This window comes from Rutidosis leptorrhynchoides, chromosome 8, assembly GCF_046630445.1.
Source record: "Rutidosis leptorrhynchoides isolate AG116_Rl617_1_P2 chromosome 8, CSIRO_AGI_Rlap_v1, whole genome shotgun sequence".
NCBI lineage: Eukaryota > Viridiplantae > Streptophyta > Magnoliopsida > Asterales > Asteraceae > Rutidosis > Rutidosis leptorrhynchoides.
Genome location: NC_092340.1, coordinates 306169911 through 306178916, shown reverse-complemented (window position 1 = coordinate 306178916; position 9006 = coordinate 306169911).

Sequence of the window (9006 nt, the reverse complement as noted above, 5' to 3'; positions counted from 1 at the left end):
GGATAGTTTTTTATGTATCAAATCATAGGTATTTCCTCAGTTCATAAAAGTAAGCACCAAAGTAATCAAAGATACCAAAACCCCAAAAATGATGCTAAGAATACTTTTGACGAATCCATTTCAAGACATAAAATAAAAACTCTAAATGGAGACAAAAATAATTTTTATTTGCTTGTTCCTGAAAAAAATTTATCGTCTAGACGTCATAGAGAATTGAGAATTCTAATTTCTTTCAGTTTGAATTTAAAGAGTCAGAATGGTGTGCATAGAAATGATTTATTTTGCACGGAAAACAAGATAAAACACTAGAGTGCATTTTTGGAGGAAAGTAAAAATTTTGACAGAAAAAAAATGAATTAAATAATTTAAAGTTCTTCTTTTGGCCTAATTATCGATTAGAAGATTTAGCTTGTATGAATCGCTATTGGTTTGATACCAATAATGGGAGTCGCTTGTAGTGACTCGAACTTTTCCATGTTTATATATATATATATATATATATATATATATATATATATATATATATATATATATATATTAAATGAAATTGTTATTTACATGATTAAGTGTTTCCAACATGTTAAGCAATCAAACTTATTAAGACTTGATTAATTGAAATAGGTTTCATATAGACAATTGACCACCCAAGTTGACCGGTGATTCACGAACGTTAAAACTTGTAAAAACTATACGATGACATATATATGGTTATATATATAGTTAACATGATTTTATTAAAAGTATGTATCTCATTAGGTATTTTAACAATGAGTTATATACATAAAAATGAGACTATTAATTTAATAAACTCGAAAACGATATATATAACGATTATCATTATAACAACGTCTTACTAGGTACATATGAATCATATTAAGATATTGATACACTTGGTTAATTATATTAAATGATAAGTAAACATATTATTAAGTGTATTAACAATGAAATACATATGTAAAAATAAGACTACTAACTTAATGATTTCGAAACGAGACATATATGTAACGATTATCGTTGTAACGACATTTAACTGTATATATATATCATACTAAGATATATTATATATCATAATATCATGATAATATAACAATTTAACATCTCATTTGTTATAATAAACAATGGGTTAACAACATTCAACAAGATCGTTAACCTAAAGGTTTCAAAACAACATTTACATGTAACGACTAACGATGACTTAACGACTCAGTTAAAATGTATATACATGTAGTGTTTTAATATGTATTCATACATTTTTAAAAGACTTCAAGACACTTATCAAAATACTTCTACTTAACAAAAATGCTTACAATTACATCCTCGTTCAGTTTCATCAACAATTCTACTCGTATGCACCCGTATTCGTACTCGTACAATACACAGCTTTTAGATGTATGTACTATTGGTATATACACTCCAATAATCAGCTCTTAGCAGCCCATGTGAGTCACCTAACACATGTGGGAACCATCATTTGGCAACTAGCATGAAATATCTCATAAAATTACAAAAATATGAGTAATCATTCATGACTTATTTACATGAAAATAAAATTACATATCCTTTATATCTAGTCCATACACCAACGACCAAAAACACCTACAAACACTTTCATTCTTCAATTTTCTTCATCTAATTGATCTCTCTCAAGTTCTATCTTCAAGTTCTAAGTGTTCTTCATAAATTTCAAAAGTTCTAGTTTCATAAAATCAAGAATACTTCCAAGATTGCAAGTTTACTTCCAAGTTTTCTAAATCCATTCCAAGTAACCATCCAAGATCAAGAAACCTTTGTTACTTACAGTAGGTTATCTTTCTAATACAAGGTAATAATCATATTCAAACATTAATTCAATTTCTATAACTATAACAATCTTATTTCGAGTGGAAATCTTACTTGAAATTGTTTTCGTGTCATGATTCTGCTTCAAGAACTTTCAAGCCATCCAAGGATCCTTTGAAGCTAGATCTATTTTTCTCATTTCTAGTAGGTTTATCCAAGGAAGTTGAGGTAGTAATGATGTTCATAACATCATTCAATTCATACATATAAAGCTATCTTATTCGAAGGTTTAAACTTGTAATCACTAGAACATAGTTTAGTTAATTCAAAACTTGTTCGCAAATAAAAGTTAATCCTTCTAACTTGAATTTTAAAATCAACTGAACACATGTTCTATATCTATATTATATGCTAACTTAATGATTTAAAACCTGGAAACACGAAAAACACCGTAAAACCGGATTTACGCCGTCGTAGTAACACCGCAGGCTGTTTTGGGTTAGTTAATTAAAAACTATGATAAGCTTTGATTTAAAAGTTGTTATTCTGGGAAAATGATTTTTATTATGAACATGAAACTATATCCAAAAATTATGGTTAAACTCAAAGTGGAAGTATGTTTTCTAAAATGGTCATCTAGACGTCGTTCTTTCGACTGAAATGACTACCTTTACAAAAATGACTTGTAACTTATTTTTCCGACTATATACCTATACTTTTTCTGTTTAGATTCATAAAATAGAGTTCAATATGAAACCATAGCAATTTGATTCACTCAAAACGGATTTAAAATGAAGAAGTTATGGGTAAAACAAGATTGGATAATTTTTCTCATTTTAGCTACGTGAAAATTGGTAACAAATCTATTCCAACCATAACTTAATCAACTTGTATTTTATATTATGTAATCTTGAGATACCATAGACACGTATACAATGTTTCGACCTATCATGTCGACACATCTATATATATTTCGGAACAACCATAGACACTCTATATGTGAATGTTGGAGTTAGCTATACAGGGTTGAGGTTGATTCCAAAATATATATAGTTTGAGTTGTGATCAATACTGAGATACGTATACACTGGGTCGTGGATTGATTCAAGATAATATTTATCGATTTATTTCTGTACATCTAACTGTGGACAACTAGTTGTACGTTACTAACGAGGACAGCTGACTTAATAAACTTAAAACATCAAAATATATTAAAAGTGTTGTAAATATATTTTGAACATACTTTGATATATATGTATATATTGTTATAGGTTCGTGAATCAACCAGTGGCCAAGTCTTACTTCCCGACTAAGTAAAAATCTGTGAAAGTGAGTTATAGTCCCACTTTTAAAATCTAATATTTTTGGGATGAGAATACATGCAGGTTTTATAAATGATTTACAAAATAGACACAAGTACGTGAAACTACATTCTATGGTTGAATTATCGAAATCGAATATGCCCCTTTTTATTAAGTCTGGTAATCTAAGAATTAGGGAACAGACACCCTAATTGACGCGAATCCTAAAGATAGATCTATCGGGCCCAACAAGCCCCATCCAAAGTACCGGATGCTTTAGTACTTCGAAATTTATATCATGTCCGAAGGAGGATCCCGGAATGATGGGGATATTCATATATGCATATTGTTAATGTCGATTACCAGGTGTTCACCATATGAATAATTTTTATCTCTATGTATGGGATGTGTATTGAAATATGAAATCTTGTGGTCTATTGTTACAATTTGATATATATAGGTTAAACCTATAACTCACCAACATTTTTGTTGACGTTTAAAGCATGTTTATTCTCAGGTGAATACTAAGAGCTTCCGCTGTTGCATACTAAAATAAGGACAAGATTTGGAGTCCATGTTTGTATGATATTGTGTAATAACTGCATTCAAGAAACTGATTTCGATGTAACATATTGTATTGTAAACCATTATGTAATGGTCGTGTGTAAACAGGATATTTTAGATTATCATTAGTTGATAATCTACGTAAAGCTTTTTAAACCTTTATTTATGAAATAAAGGTTATGGTTTGTTTTAAAAATGAATGCAGTCTTTGAAAAACGTCTCATATAGAGGTCAAAACCTCGCAACGAAATCAATTAATATGGAACGTTTTTAATCAATAAGAACGGGACATTTCAGTTGGTATCCGAGCGTTGGTCTTAGAGAACCAGAAATTTGCATTATTGTGTCTTATCGAGTTTGTTAGGATGCATTAGTGAGTCTGGACTTCGACCGTGCTTTCTTTAAAAATGATTGCTTAACATTTTTGTTGGAAACTATATATTATTAACATGTATATATTATGTGATATATTAATCTCTTAACATGTTTGATATTGTGTGATAGATGTCTACCTCTAGCACAAATCCCATTGACTCACCTAATAATAACGAAGAGTCGAATATATATTGGACTGATTCACAAGTTCCCGAAGAAGAACCGGAAGAAGAATCAGAACCGGAAGAAGAATCAGAACCGGAAGAGGAGGAACCGGAGGAGGAAATAGAACCGGTGGGGGAAATAATAAAACGGTTAAGTAAAAGAAAATCCTCAACCAACCGACCAAGGTTAATTATGGTCAATGGTGTTTCCGCCAAGGAAGCAAAATATTGAGAGGATTACCAATTCTCCGATGAATCGGATTCCGACGAGAATTCCGATGATGTTATAGAAATTACCCCAACTTAATTTAAAAAGGCAAAAGAAAATAATAAGGGAAAGGGCAAAATATAGAGAAATCTAATTCCAACCCCGATGAACTTTATATGTATCGTCAACCCCCGAAGCCCTTAAGTTGTAACAATGACCCGGGAACCTCTAAACCACCAGGTTTTTCTAAACCGTTGTGGAAAACGACAGCTCGTATTAGGGGAACATCATATATCCCTAGAAACTTGGCAAAACAAACCAAAACCAAAGAAGAAGAAACAAGCGAGTCGGAATAAGATAGTTGTATTCGTGTGGTGTAATATATGTAATATAGTGTGCTTATGCTTTATGATATATGTAAAAATTGTCTGTATTAATAAGTATTTTTTTTTATGAATCTAACTCTTGTCTATTTTACAGTATAAAAATACAAAATGGATAGACAACCCAACTATTTATGGCGAAATCAGTTTGTAAGACATTCGAAGAACGTTCCAAGAATGTCTTGGTTTATAAGAGACTTTCGTTTGAAAGATGGGGGATATTGTAGTGACCCGAACTTTTCCATGTTTATATATATTAATTGAGATTGATATTTACATGATTAAATGTTTCCAACATGTTAAGCAATCAAACTTGTTAAGACTTGATTAATTGAAATAGGTTTCATATAGACAATTGACAACCCAAGTTGACCGGTGATTCACGAACGTTAAAACTTGTAAAAACTATATGATGACATATATATGGATATATATATATATATATATATATATATATATATATATATATATATATATATATATATATATATATATATATATATATATAGTTAACATGATATTATGATAAGTAAACATATCATTAAGTATATTAACAATGAACTACATATGTAAAAACAAGACTACTAACTTAATGATTTTTAAACGAGACATATATGTAACGATTATCGTTGTAAAGACATTTAATGTATATATATCATATTAAGAGATATTCATACATGATAATATCATGATAATATAATAATTTAAAATCTCATTTGATATTATAAACATTGGGTTAACAACATTTAACAAGATCGTTAACCTAAAGGTTTCAAAACAACACTTACATGTAACGACTAACGATGACTTAACGACTCAGTTAAAATGTATATATATGTAGTGTTTTAATATGTAATTATACACTTTTGAAAGACTTCCATACACTTATCAAAATACTTCTACTTAACAAAAATGCTTGCAATTACATCCTCGTTCAGTTTCATCAACAATTCTACTCGTATGCACCCGTATTCGTACTCGTACAATACACAGCTTTTAGATATATGTACTATTGGTATATACACTCCAATGATCAGCTCTTAGCAGTCCATGTGAGTCACCTAACACATGTGGGAACCATCATTTGGCGACTAGCATGAAATATCTCATAAAATTATAAAAATATGAGTAATCATTCATGACTTATTTACATGAAAACAAAATTACATATCCTTTATATCTAATCCATACACCAACGACCAAAAACACCTACAAACACTTTCATTCTTCAATTTTCTTCATCGAATTGATCTCTCTCAAGTTCTATCTTCAAGTTCTAAGTGTTCTTCATAAATTCTACAAGTTCTAGTTTCATAAAATCAAGAATACTTTCAAGTTTGCTAGCTCACTTCCAATCTTGTAAGGTGATCATCCAACCTCAAGAAATCTTTGTTTATTACAGTAGATTATCATTCTAATACAAGGTAATAATCATATTCAAACTTTGGTTCAATTTCTATAACTATAACAATCTTATTTCAAGTGATGATCTTAATTGAACTTGTTTTCGTGTCATGATTCTGCTTCAAGAACTTTCAAGCCATCCAAGGATCCTTTGAAGCTAGATCCATTTTTCTCATTTCCAGTAGGTTTATCCAAGGAACTTGAGGTAGTAATGATATTCATAACATCATTCGATTCATACATATAAAGCTATCTTATTCGAAGTTTTAAACTTGTAATCACTAGAACATAGTTTAGTTAATTCTAAACTTGTTCGCAAATAAAAGTTAATCCTTCTAACTTGACTTTTAAAATCAACTAAACACATGTTCTATATCTATATGATATGCTAACTTAATGATTTAAAACCTGGAAACACGAAAAACACCGTATAACCGGATTTACGCCGTCGTAGTAACACCGCGGGCTGTTTTGGGTTAGTTAATTAAAAACTATGATAAACTTTGATTTAAAAGTTGTTATTCTGGGAAAATGATTTTTACTATGAACCTGAAACTTTATCCAAAAATCATGGTTAAACTCAAAGTGGAAGTATGTTTTCTAAAATGGTCATCTAGACGTCGTTCTTTCGACTGAAATGACTACCTTTACAAAAATGACTTGTAACTTATTTTTCCGACTATAAACCTATACTTTTTCTATTTATATTCATAAAATAGAGTTCAATATGAAACCATAGCAATTTGATTCACTCAAAACGGATTTAAAATGAAGAAGTTATGGGTAAAACAAGATTGGATAATTTTTCTCATTTTAGCTACGTGAAAATTGGTAACAAATCTATTCCAACCATAACTTAATCAACTTGTATTGTATATTATGTAATCTTGAGATACCATAGACACGTATACAATGTTTCGACCTATCATGTCGACACATCTATATATATTTCGGAACAACCATAGACACTCTATATGTGAATGTTAGAGTTAGCTATACAGGGTTGAGGTTGATTCCAAAATATATATAGTTTGAGTTGTGATCAATACTGAGATACGTATACACTGGGTCGTGGATTGATTCAAGATAATATTTATCGATTTATTTCTGTACATCTAACTGTGGACAACTAGTTGTACGTTACTAACGAGGACAGCTGACTTAATAAACTTAAAACATCAAAATGTATTAAAAGTGTTGTAAATATATTTTGAACATACTTTGATATATATGTATATATTGTTATAGGTTCGTGAATCAATCAGTGGCCAAGTCTTACTTCCCGACGAAGTAAAAATCTGTGAAAGTGAGTTATAGTCCCACTTTTAAAATCTAATATTTTTAGGATGAGAATACATGCAGGTTTTATAAATGATTTACAAAATAGACACAAGTACGTGAAACTACATTCTATGGTTGAATTATCGAAATCGAATATGCCCCTTTTTATTAAGTTTGGTAATCTAAGAATTAGGGAACAGACACCCTAATTGACGCGAATCCTAAAGATAGATCTATCGGGCCCAACAAGCCCCATCCAAAGTACCGGATGCTTTAGTACTTCGAAATTTATATCATGTCCGAAGGAGGATCCCGGAATGATGGGAATATTCATATATGCATATTGTTAATGTCGATTACCAGGTGTTCACCATATGAATAATTTTTATCTCTATGTATGGGATGTGTATTGAAATATGAAATCTTGTGGTCTATTGTTACAATTTGATATATATAGGTTAAACCTATAACTCACCAACATTTTTGTTGACGTTTAAAGCATGTTTATTCTCAGGTGATTACTAAGAGCTTCCGCTGTTGCATACTAAAATAAGGACAAGATTTGGAGTCCATGTTTGTATGATATTGTGTAAAAACTGCATTCAAGAAACTGATTTCGATGTAACATATTGTATTGTAAACCATTATGTAATGGTCGTGTGTAAACAGGATATTTTAGATTATCATTAGTTGATAATCTACGTAAAGCTTTTTAAACCTTTATTTAGGAAATAAAGGTTATGGTTTGTTTTAAAAATGAATGCAGTCTTTGAAAAACGTCTCATATAGAGGTCAAAACCTCGCAACGAAATCGATTAATATGGAACGTTTTTAATCAATAAGAACGGGACATTTCAGTTGGTATCCGAGCGTTGGTCTTAGAGAACCAGAAAATTTGCATTAGTGTGTCTTATCGAGTTTGTTAGGATGCATTAGTGAGTCTGGACTTCGACCGTGTTTTCTTTAAAAATGATTGCTTAACATTTTTGTTGGAAACTATATATTATTAACATGTATATATTATGTGATATATTAATCTCTTAACATGTTTGATATTGTGTGATAGATCTCTACCTCTAGTACAAATCCCATTGACTCGCCTAATAATAACGAAGAGTCGAATATATATTGGACTGATTCACAAGTTCCCAAAGAGGAACCGGAAGAAGAATCAGAACCGGAAGAGGAGAAACCGGAGGAGGAAATAGAACCGGTAGGGGAAATAATAAAACGGTTAAGTAAAAGAAAATCCTCAACCAACCGACCAAGGTTAATTATGGTCAATGGTGTTTCCGCCAAGGAAGAAAAATATTGGGAGGATTACCAATTCTCCGATGAATCAGATTCCGACGAGAATTCCGATGATGTTATAGAAATTACCCCAACTGAATTTAAAAAGGCAAAAGAAAATAATAAGGGAAAGGGCATAAAAATAGAGAAATCTAATTCCAACCCCGATGAACTTTATATGTATCGTCAACCCCCGAAGCCCTTAAGTTGTAACAATGACTCGGGAACCTCTAAACCACCAGGTTTTTCTAAACCGT